General features: G+C 35.7%; 1 long non-coding RNA gene across 1 annotated transcript in view; it reads right to left on the reverse strand.

Annotated features, from left to right (window-relative positions):
* Window positions 1–4,594: 4,594 nt before the first annotated feature.
* Window positions 4,595–12,731, reverse strand: part of LOC144255748 (uncharacterized) — a 32,778-nt gene continuing 24,641 nt past the window's right edge. The window contains exons 2-3 of the long non-coding RNA XR_013343917.1: window positions 8,176–8,239; window positions 4,595–4,640 (exon numbers count right to left, since the gene is read on the reverse strand). This is a non-coding gene — a long non-coding RNA (uncharacterized LOC144255748). The remainder of the gene's footprint in view (window positions 4,641–8,175; window positions 8,240–12,731) is intronic.

The following is a 12,731-nucleotide window of genomic DNA, read 5'->3' on the forward strand; positions in this document are numbered from 1 at the left end:
ATATATATATATATATGCATTTGTACAGATGTCCACCTAATGGAATTGCATTGAAAGTTTTATCTAAATTTTTCTTAGAATAATTTAGTCATCTGCAAAGAGAGCTCATTTGAATAACGACTCAAAATGGCTTACTAAGATTAAATACAATGTCAAAAAAAGAAAGAAAGAAAGAAAAACAAAGCCCACATCATCAGAGCTTTTAAAAAGCAACTATTTTTATGATCTTGAATTTTTCCTAATGAAGTACAGCTTTTCAAAAACATGCGTTTTGATACTCAAATTTCTAAACACTTAAAATTTAAAACTTTCACTCTCATAAAAATATGTGTTCTCTTTTTCAGATGTTTTAACTTGCAGAATAATATATTGAATTTTGGCACAACTCAAGGGTCATGGTCTTTTATGTGTATTTTATTATTTGGTATGTGTAATAATAATAAAAAAAGTGTTAAAGAGAATGCAGAGAAAAAAATCCCAAACTCTTATATCCAAAATTATATGGTCATAGTTAAGACCAACCTTGAATGACATGGATTGTTTTCCTTAAATTAATTAAGTTTATTAATGCTTATTTATTCATTTTTCAATCTGAAATATTTACAAGTGCCTAAGATGCACAGTTATAGTATTTGACACCTAGCATACATCTAAGTGAATATAAATTCATTAATTAATTCATACTTTCAACAAACATTTTATGAACATCTGTTACAAGATGCAAGGAATCTTCCTAAGCATTTAGGTTACCAAAATACACAGATTTATTTTTTTAAAGGACTACACTGAAGCCCTATCTATGCCTGTTATTTCCTAAGTGTCAGAAAATCCCATTTTATCTAGAAGCATGACAAAGGAACACCCACTCTGACCTCATTGCTTGATTGAAAGTTTGTAATAGTTTCTTACAATGGCTGGATTTATCTGGTCATTCACACTTGATAATGATAAGATTAATCATAATCTCATAGAAAAATTTGGGACCCTTCCATTTTAGTTATTATTCCAAGTTGAAACAGATTATGGTAGACAATCATATTTGATCTCTTAGAAGCTGAAGTATAAGTACTTTTTGTTGTTGTTGTTTAGACATGGTAATTTCTTAGTGAGCATTAAAAATAGTATTTTTTATTATTAGTTATAGAAACCATCTTGGTGAAATGGCACATTTTTTTTTGAATAGAGGTATTTTACCAAGATACCCTGGTGTGGCAGAGTATAGGGACATAGAGAATGAGCCAGAGATTTAGACTGTGGGAGCACAGAGCTCAAAATTTAATTCACTCATATAATCTGGAGATATTAATTGGAAATTACTTTTTTTAAAATATCAAAACAAAACAGACAATTATATATATATATATATAATGTGTATATACATCCACACACACAATCTTAGTGTGTGTGTGTGTGTGTATGTGTTGCTGGGGATTGAACCCAGGGCTTTGTACATGTAAGGCAAGCACTCTACCTACTGAGTTATATCCCCAGATTGACAATTTTATATTTTGTCTGGTCAAGAGTCATGTTCTATAGAGTTCCCTCCCTGATGAAAAAAATCACTTCATTGCAATTATAATGAGTTAATTTATAAGAAAAATGATTTGAGCTTAATTAGCTAAGACTATGCTCGTTTGATAAGAGTCACACAATAAATTTCTGTCTTGCCTAGCTTGAGGAACTCTGGGGATTAGCTTTTGTGGTTTTCAAATCCAGCATGTCTAACTGAGAATACAGTCCTTGTCTTCCTTGCGATTAGCTGGGTAAGACAGTAACCTTCCAGAGGTTTACACTGTCGCCAGTAAATCTTTTCCAGTAACCAGACACCATGCTTTGGACTCAAAAGGAGATTTACTCTTAACATGTGGGAATTGATGTTCAAATCTATCATCACTTCTCTTATTGGTACTACATTTGCATTCTGTGTCCTCTGGTGAACTGAAATAACGTTAGCGTTCCATGTGAAGTGAGCAAAAGCACAGTGCTAAAGCATGTCTGTTTTGTCAGAAAACAGATACAGGGGCACGAAAGGATGAACAAACCTCTTTATCCAGCTATACAATCCCAGTTCTCCTCCTACTGCTGCAAGAACTGCTTTTCTCTTTATTTCATTCCCTTGTTCTAAGTTCCATATTGGTTTCTGCTTTTCTAACTCCAAAGTTGTTTTTACTCTCAGAGCTCCGACCTTGCCACTGTCCAGGTACACTTCTGATCTTTCACTGGGTCCACCCTCTCATCTCTCTGCTCACCCTGTGTCTGTGGTATGTCTAATATATTTCTACCATAAATCTCCCGACTGCTTCAGTCTATAAAGCCATCTTATTCAGAAAATTGACTTTGCCTTCTGCTCTCATGTCCCCTGTCAGTAATTCTGTCAGCATTTTGACAGCACATAGATTCTGGAAAATTCAAGTGGCTCTCTTTTATTCTTTCCCTTCCCCCACTCTCCCAAGGGTGTTATAAAATCCTGCCACTTTTTCATGCAAATTATTCCTCTTTTCTTCTCTATCCCTAGTGCAGCATTCCTAGTTGTGACCCTTAACTACTCTTTTAATTTTAACAACAAAAATTCCAATTTTCACTTCAGTGTGCTTTCTACTCTGCCAATCTGCCTTTCTATAAAATACATCTCTCTGAAAATATAACATTGAAATAAATGTTTATTCTCAGTAACTTCATGTCTTCAGTCTCTGACTTCTAGGAGTCAAAGCAGTGTCTCTGAAAGCACTTTTGAGGGCACATTATCATTATTATTCCAGGTATCCCAAGTGTCCTACATAAAAAGTTGGCATTACCTTATTCAAGAAAGTTTAAAAGGTCATTTGGTCAAGGGAAGAATATGATAGGAAGATGGAAGGAGGAAAAAAGAGATGAACGGAGTTTCACAGAAATTCATTGCAGGTCTGATTTCAAAATCCAAATGGTCCAAACTAAAGAAGTGAGTTTTTAAAATATGATAAAAAATTTTGATGAAAATTAAAATAATTTCTAATAAGATAAGTTTTGATTGGTTTCCTGAGACAGCCCACAGTATAGGTCTCACTTACTAAGTGACTGGAATGTTCTCTTTGCAATTAAATTTCTAACATATGATATTGGGCCAATTTGTTTACATTATTGCAATTTAGCTACATTATAAATGAAATAGATTTCTGTGGGCTAGACTGGAAGTCTTAAAAAATAACCATAATATTGCATACCTCCATCTGAAATTTGGTTCTCCATGGTGTTCATTCATTAGTTTATTCTTTCAATAAACTTTTCTTAAAGCCATTCTGTGCCATCCAGAGAATTACTGACACATTGTTGTCATAGCCCTTTAGAAGATGACAGTACTAGAATGAGAGTCATCTATGTAAACTAATAATTGTTTTGAATTATGTTAAGAAAATTAAAATGTTTCTAGAAGGAATTCAGTGATATTAATGCAGGAGAATGACTGGATTTGATTGCTTTCTAGAAATTCTAGGGACAGGATGATTCATTAGAAAGCTCATGAAAGTGCCCTACTAAGTGACTATGGTGGTCTTATTTATGGCCATAGCAGAAGTTACAAAGGAGAATGTTCCCTCCAGACCTCCTTGCAGTAGAAGTTTCATGATCCAACAGCCAGTTGTACAGGCAGTGGCAGAGGGTGCTGGGAGAATTGGGAAGAGTAGAAGATTCTGCAGATTTGCACTTGAAGAGCTTGGAAATTGTTGTTCATGAAATATGAGATAATGAGCTGAGGTGGAGTAATGGATAACGAATAGGTGATATTTGAAGTGCAGTTAGTTTTAAAATGCAGAAGCCCACATTATTTCCTGAAAATCCCTTCCAACAACTAACCAGTCTTTCCTTTTACTTGTCCAATATCTTGTTTTTCTCCTCCTTTTTGAATGTACCTCCTCGACAATAGACTCCAATCTTAAGTCAGAACCCCTTTGAAATCCAAGCCAGGCATAACAGCAATCCATGCCTTGAGCCTGTCTCTACTTCACACAGCCAGTTTTCTGTCACTTTCTTGTTCTAATGAAAACTTCTGAAAACTCGCTATCTTTTACAGTGTATGAGTTTGGCCTTTATAATAAATACATAAATGAAATTTCTCCTCCCTGAACTCCAGGATTTGCCTCCTTTTTCTCTGTGCTTTTAATTTTGCATCAGTAAGTGCTCAATCAGAGAAGCAGAAATGATAGGAGATATTTAATATAGTATGAGCATGCATACTAAAGGATTCATTGCAGGGAGTTGGCTCATACCACTGTGGAGCTGGCTGAAGCGTCCCTGTAAGGCTGTGTCCAAGTGTGATGCTGTTGTAAAGTTCAGAGTGGGCAGCTGGGAAGGGTGATCCCTTCTGATGCTGGTGCAGCAGCTGGAACCCCACAAGAGTAAATTTATTTCTGCTCCCTCTGACCCCATCCCATTCTTATGACTTTATTGAACCTTAGTAACTTCCTTAAAGGTCCTATCTCCATGGGGGTGGGGGTAGGGGTGATGTTAGAACTTCAACATATAAATAGGGGTTGCAAATATTCAGTGGACAACATTTTACAATTTTATTTATATTCACACAAACAATCAAATAGCCTCCTTACCCTTTAATCACACTTACCTTGTCAATTTCTCCTCTTGGGTAAGCCTCAGGAAGCTGACCTCTGCTGGAGAAGAAATATCATGTCAACAGCTGCTCCTGAATATCCACACTGTCCAAACCTCACTGGACCCCATGGTCACTCCCCTCCATCTTCTTCCACAGGGTTGACATGCTCCTGTGATTCTCCCAAGCCTCTCTCACACATCCCCAACTCCCACATTCAGCCTCAACCTTTTAACTCTTAGACTAACACTGTATGTCTTCCATACTCAGAGAATATAGGAAACAAAATTGTGTGAAATTGCTGAAGTCCTTTCCTTTCCTGGTATCCTCAGAGGAAAGTTGTTAAGGTTTGGATGTGAGGTGTCCCTCGAAAGCTCATGTGTGAGACAATGCAAGAAGGTCTGGAGGAGAAATTATTGGTTATAGCGTTAACCTTAATCAGGGAATTAATCCCTGATGGGATTAACTGGGTGGTCACTGGAGGCAGGTGGGGTGTGGCTGGAGGAAGTTGTTCATTGAGAGCATCACTATGGGGTATATATTTTGTAATTGGAGAGTGGAATCTCTCTCTCTGCTTTCTGATCATCACATAAGCTGCTTCCTTCTGCCACACTCTTCCGCCATAAGGTTCTGCCTCACCTCAAGCCCCGAGGATTGGAGCCAGCCTTCTATAGACTAAGACCTACGAAACCCTCAAATAAACTTTTCCTTCTCTAAATTGTTCTTGTTGGGTCCTTTTAGTCACAGCATCGAAAAAACTGACTAAAACAAAAGGTATCCTGAATCTCCTCCCAGGTGAGTCATTATCCAAGGTCAGCTGATGGGACCACTCTAAGCCAATGATCTCATCTTCCTTTCACATTTTTAATCTTTTCTCCTGCACCAGTTTCTTCCCCTAAACCTGCATACATGTTCACATTTTTTATTTCCTTCAAAACATATCTTGAGCCCTGCTCCTACCCCTCTTTTAAAATAAGCTTCCACCACAACCACTCTGTGAAAAGTTCCAATGGCGAATTACCTTGAATTTAGCAAATCTAGCATCCCCCACCTGTCCTGATCCTCCCCGGCTTTCTGCAATACATGACCTCCTTTACTCCTTGACATTGTCATCTTGGATTACTCCCCAGTCTCCTTCTTGTCTCTTTCATCTTTACCCAAACTCTAGTTAGATATAGGCTCCTGAATGTTTTTTGTATAGCCTTCTCATTCTTAGCAGTTCCTTCTGTGATACATCTAAGATTCAAAGATCTCCTTTATAAGAATTATTATAATAGCATTGTCTAACTGTGATATAAATGCAAGCCACCTATGGGATTTTAAAGTTCCTAGTAACTACCTTATAAAAAGTAAAAGAAACAGATGATATTGATTTTAATACACTTTACTTAACAATATATCTACAATGTTGTCATTGTGACATGTAACTGATCCTTTAGGTTTTTTATTTTTTGCACAATGTCTTAAAAATTCAACATAAACTTTTGCTTAGTTTGTGTCTTCCTTTGAATTAGCTCCATTTCAAGTGCTCAATAGATTCATCAAGCTGCTAACTATTGTTTTGGATAACACAGCTTTGGAATATATATCCCTGACCTCAGTTCTGAATTCCAGAGCTGATATGCTACCTCCTACCAGCATCTTACACTCAACCTCTCCCTTGTACAATCTTCAGTCATACTGATAGCTGTTATCTATAAAATCTAAGGCAACAATTTTATCCTGCTGATCACACACAGTCATGGCTCTCTACTGCCTATAGAAAGGTAGAGTAGATGACATAAAAATTAGGTCTCAGAGAGGTTTGAATTCCAGCTTATTATGGACTGATGTCTGTGTCATTCCTTTCCCCACTCTGTCCCTACTTCATATGTTGAAATCCTAACCTCCAGTGTGATGATATACTATGGGATGTGATTGGTCTTAAGAGTGGAGTTCATGAATAGCATTAGTGCCCTTATAAAAAGGATCCTAGAGAGCCCTGCCACCCTCTTTCTCTCAAGTGAGGGTACAGTGAGAAGTCAGTAGCCTGCCATCTAGAACAGAGCCTTCTCTAAATCACATCCATGCTGGCACTCTGGTTCTCAGAATTCTAGCCCCTTAAAATGTGAGAATTTAATTTCAGTTGTTTACAAGCTACTTCATCTGTGATTCTTTAGCACAGCAGCCTGAACTGAGGAAGACACAGTCCCTGCTAACTTCCACTTGATTCAGGACAAATTACTAACCTTCAAGGCATTCTGTGTTTTCACAGAAAAGAGATGACAAAGAAGACTTACCTTTGGGGTTTGTTGTCAGGAAGATGTTATCAGTCCTCACATGGTGCTGGTCCATAGAAATTGCACAATAATGACAACTGGGCTATTAATGTGACACCCAGTGTTCTCCAGGACCTTTTCCTAACATGCCTTTCCAGTCTAATGTCCTGCTCTAAGGGTCAGCCACATACCCATGCTCTCAAACATCTATTCCTTCATTTCCCCAAAAGTCATGCCACTCTGAGCTAAGCTCCCTAAAACTGCCTTTGGTGAATTCATTTCTGCATTTATCCAAAAAAAATGGATTAAGAATATACCATGTATGTGCTATTTTTTAGATGCTTGAAATAAATCACTGAATGAAACAGATAAAGCATATTTGCTAGAGGAGTTTACATATTAATTGGAAAGACAAAATTAAAAGTAAATACAATCAATCAGAAAGTCATAGAGCATAGGAGAAGCCTACTTTAAGTGCTATGGAGGAAAAACAGAACAGATTAAGAGAGATGAAGAGTGAAGGTGAAGGAGTCTCTTACCCGTTCTAAGTCCCAGTATTTGGTAACTTTCTTCATGCATTTTAAAGTAGTGCTTTGAACATAATAAGCACTTAATGAAGAACAACAGAATTTCATGGGAATGAGTAGGGAAAAGAGATCTAATTTCAGACAAAGCAATTTAGCTTTATGAACACTTTTCATTTTAAATTGGAGTGTCCTTGATTTTCTCTAGCAGAGTTCTTGCAGTTATATTCTATTGAGTACCTTTATCTCCTCAAAATGTTAGTTCTTTAGGTGGGGTACAGTGAAATAAGTATAGGAATGAGATATGGATCCTACCTATGCTAATTGGAATTGAGAGCTCATATAACTAGGGACGGATTTTTTCATGTTGTATTATATTAATGAGTATTGTGAAAAATAGGGTCCTAGGAATGGAGAAATATTGGAATTTTTGGAGTAAGCAAAGTTAAGCACCCTTAACAATGTAAATGTATGTTTAACACACCCCCAAACTTATTATGTATAATATGCAGCATTTCTCAAATTTAATCAACCTCAGAACCCCCTAAATAATATGTGGAGACTTTGGAGTTCCGGTAAATGTACATTTAGAAATTATATACTAGAAAAGGAAAGGTAATGCAGTCAGAAGTGGTTGGATTGGAAAAAAGAGGACTCTACAATTTATCTCTCAAAGGTGACAGTTTTTAGAATGAAGTAGGACTTGTTAGTAACTGCCAGGAAAATAGGCATAAACAGAGCTCGTCCCTAGGAAGCTGGAACACTGGCACCCATCCCTAAGGTACGCCACCTGACCTTCATTGTATGTTCATACCTTTCCCAATAGGTTTTCTTCTTAGATCCTTCAGCTTCCTTGGGATGTGGGCACCAGGTAATCCCTATATGAAAATAAGTCATAACTATTCATTCCTTTTGAATGAAGATCTCTTGATATTTTCAGTAACATTTTGTATTATAAGAAAGAAAATTTCAAAATGATAAGTTTAAGGAAAAATGTGCTTTACCTTTTAAAGAAAAATAAGGAATTATCATCTCTGAACCTACTTAGTGAGGTATTTCACCTTTCTAGAGATATTACGAAACACATTAATTTTAGATATCTGGGTATATTTATGAAAATGTTTAATATAGGATTATTAGCAATATTTATTAAGCTAATATTTATAAAATTAAGCAAATTTAATTTTATGGGATTGGAAATTTTGTGATAAAGTTAAATAATAGAGTAAAATTCATGAGAGTCAACCAATTAAATTGTTTTTTCATAACTGATGAGCTTTCCCTGGTATATTTAATTTTATACATCTCACTGTGGAAAGCTTCACTAAGCTAAAAAACGAATCAGATTTAAATCTATGAGTTCTACTTATGTTCTTCACATAAATGAGCAAAGCCAACCAATACTTTGCTATTCTAAAAATGGAACTTATTATTCCTGATATTAATTGCAGTCTTCCTTCAACAAATAATTTTGAAACACAGAATCTGCATTCAGGATCCTTGGGCCTTTTTCTTTTTAAGAAAAATCTTATTTTAAAAATGTTCCATAAGGTAAAGGGGTACTATTTTTGTAAAGCTTTGGATTAATATTTTATGACTCTCGGAAGAGAAAAATTCTAGTACTCACCATAACTTAATTATTTTAAGGAGATAGAAAAACTAAAAGAAATTCATTGTTAACTTGAAAACTTTCCTGAGTTGCTCTGCAGGATAATCACATTATAGTGTTTCTGAAGCAACACAAACATCATAATTTGCATTTTCTCTGTTTCCTTCGACCTGATGGTCTCATTGTCTCCAAAGGAAGCAACTGAACTTGACATGTACAGACAGAAGACATGGTTACCCTGGCAACAGGCACCATGGACCACATTTGATCCCTTCCAAAGAGTGCCTGTGCCTCCTTTTTAAAACATAAACTAACAACAGCAATCAAACAAACAAACAAACAAACAAAAACCGTAATGCTGTCTCCTACTTAAACACTTTTTTTAAATGCTGGAAGAAAAATGTAATCCCAATCACCGAATCATTCAGCTTTTTTATTTGGCAAACTGTTTTAATTGTGGAATTGAGCTTCCCATCATCACTGCTTTGTGTTAATTTCATCACCATGAGTAATACATTGAACTAGGTAACTGTAAGGTACTAACCTTTCTCCAACATCCACAGTCCTAAGATCCAGCAGAGGGAGCCCACACATTATTGTTCTTTAACTGTCAGTTTTAATGATAGAATTTCATTTTACATTTTCTGATAATACAACTCTTGAAATTTTTGTATTCCAGAGATTACACAAAAAATGTAAATGCTTAATGTCAATTTATTTTTGTTCTTTTAATCTAAATGCCAGCATATTTTAAACTTACATTTATGCTGGTAAACTATTTTTTGGTCTATTTCATGTAACCAATATGAATATACAAAGAAACTGACATATTCTTTATTTCAGATTTCCCAAAGTATTTAGCCATATCTATTCTATCACCACCACCACAAATAAGTTGACTGTATACAACCAGGGCATACCCAAGATGAGTCATAGAACTGTTTTTAAAACGGAGCACAAAACCCATGAGGAATCCCTAGCTGGTTCCATAAAAAGAGCACAAGAGGTTTACAGGGCATTGTTTTCATGTCAAGAAAGACGTCTTTGAAAATGACATGCTTCCCATAGGAAACTGTGGGACTCAAGGACCTGCCTTGCTCCCAGAAGATAGAGATTCTGGGTGCTGTTCATCAACCATGTAACAGTCATTTGCTCATTAATTTATTCAGAAATATTCATTGATATCTTATTCTATTCCAGTGACTTTTCTAAGTTTAAAGGACATATAAATAATAAAAGTAGCTATCATTGATATCATTGACTGAATTCTCACATTGTTGATACTGTGCTATACTCTCTCTTCCTGAGTCTTATAACAAGCAGTAACAGGGTGGAAAATTGCATCTCAGAGGACTTAAATAAATTGCCAATGATCCCAAAGGTAATAAGAGCTTGAATTTGCTTGGGAGTGTATAAGACCCTAAAGTGCACACCGATAATCATGGTGAAATGTTGCCTTCCTAGATGCAAGGGGTTCACTAAGTGTTGATTTGACTCTTGCTTCTTTTGAAACCAGGATTTCTTGCCCTTAGCACAAAGATTTCAAAAGAAGAAAAAACAAGTAGACAGTATTTGAGTATTCATCATGTACCAATCATCATGCTAGATGGTCTTTTCAACAGTCTTAGGAGGTATGTTCTAGCCCTTTGTAGAGGAAAAAACTAAGGCCCAGAGATTACATAATTTACTAAAGATGATAACAGGAACCTAGGCCTTTGAATCTAGGATTTGAATCTAGATTGTTCCAATCTTAAAATGTTCACTGTCATGCTATTTACACAAATATTTCTTCTAACCAGTTTCAAAATAAATTTTGCTGGGACTGAGGATTTAGCTCAGTGATAGAGCACTCAATTAGCATACATAACACTCTGGATTTGATCACAAGCTCTGAAAAAAAAAAGCCTCAAATAAAGTTTCTTATGTAATTATTTGGGCTTTCATGGACTCATTCTAAATCTCAACTCAAATCTTCATTCATGGTAAAGTTTCCTGAAATATAATATGCTTATATTAATTTTCAAGTAAAAATATGGTTTGTTTTTCCTCAATCTAGACATTATTAATTTTAAAAAATTCGAGAATAGAAAAACTGGAATGGGTGTTAGTACCCAATTTAGTCTGATTCCCTTATTTTATAAATGAGGAAAATGAAATCCAGAGAACTTGTGACTTGCTCGGGTTCTCATTATTAGTTAAGGGCAACACAGAACACCACTGAAAACCCAGGAAGCAGAATTCCCGATTTTATTTCAGAAAGAATTTTAAATGAATTGTGCTATAAATATCTGATCCTTAAGTCACCTTGGGCCATGACCTGAGATTGAGATTAGCAAGCTAAAGTCATTTTCATGAATTCAATGCTGGATTTTATCCATGACAAGAAATTTAAAATAAAGATAAGTTTTACCAAAAAATTAAAAAAAAAAAACGACTCACAACTCAAAATTGAATAAAATATGTTTCAAAATTCTTTGGAGATCAAACTAATGAGTCAAAGACAACAAAATTTCGAAAGCTTTTGTTTGGGTAAAACAGCAAGTTGAACCATGCAATGCATGTTAAAATACCAAATGCAGAAGACAATGTGATGATGTCATTGGTTCACCAGAGTACATTGCTAACTTCAGCTGTATGTGTGTAAATGTATATTGTACACTCCAATTCTCTGCATGACTTTAGTGAATCGTTCTGTTATGCGCAGATGGACTGTTTCTAGATGTAAATTGCAAAGTACACATTTTTCCACAAGGGCGACAAGCTATTGTGTGCACACACGTACAATGCACAGCAGTTTTGCCTGTGTTGTCAGAGGGAAAGTTCCTAAGTGAGGTCAGCTGGCAGCAAAGTCCTATCCAGAATCTGATCCTCAACATCAAGAGCAGTTCTGGAAAATTCCAGCGTCTGCTGGAGTAAAGGCATCTCAGTGTACAGACCGGTTCCTTTTAAAAGTCTTGCTTTCATAAAAGTTTCTAATCCTTTTTAACTCTTCAGATGTCCATGACTTGATCTCAGCAGTCAAAAGACCCATGTGTAAGAAAATTTGACTCACAAGCCTGAAGGTTGTTGTTGTGTATATACTTCATAAATTTTCAGAACTGACCTATGACAAAAAAATTAGTCAACCACAAAGTAATCATTGTATCCCAGAAGCCATTCAAAAAAACATTGTAGATATGACATTTAGTCTTAGAGGAAGCTGTCGGAGGAGCCAGGGCCTATGGAAAAATACCCAAGAACATAGAATGTAAAAAAACAAAACTTTGAAACAATCTAACATATTGTTATCTTGTTATTGTTTGTTTGTTTCCCACAGCTTAGTCCCTTATTATTGTAAACTTCCAATAATCTTGTTGAATTAATAAAACCTGGCAGTTAATACCTAGTGTTTTCTGTATGCCTAGCAGTACAATATGAACTTGTAAATACATTATCACATTGAAACTACATTATTATTCTATGAGGTCCGATTGTGGAAACTGAGACTTCTGTAACATACCCAAGGTCACACAGTGAGTGACAGAGGCAGGATTGGAAGTGAGATCTGTTTCTAGAGGACGGTGCTTTTAATCACCAGGCAGATTTTAGTTGGAAAGTTTCCATCAGGAGCCTAAACAGTTGGTGTACTCTCTGCTTCTATTCACACAAACTTTAGTTTTCTTAAATATCAATAATTATAGCATAACCATATTGTTGCTACAAGTTTTCCTGGCTTATGTAAGTATTTTATTTGGTTTGCCGTAAATGCCTCCTTAAAGAAC

This window comes from Urocitellus parryii, chromosome 7 (assembly GCF_045843805.1).
Source record: "Urocitellus parryii isolate mUroPar1 chromosome 7, mUroPar1.hap1, whole genome shotgun sequence".
NCBI lineage: Eukaryota > Metazoa > Chordata > Mammalia > Rodentia > Sciuridae > Urocitellus > Urocitellus parryii.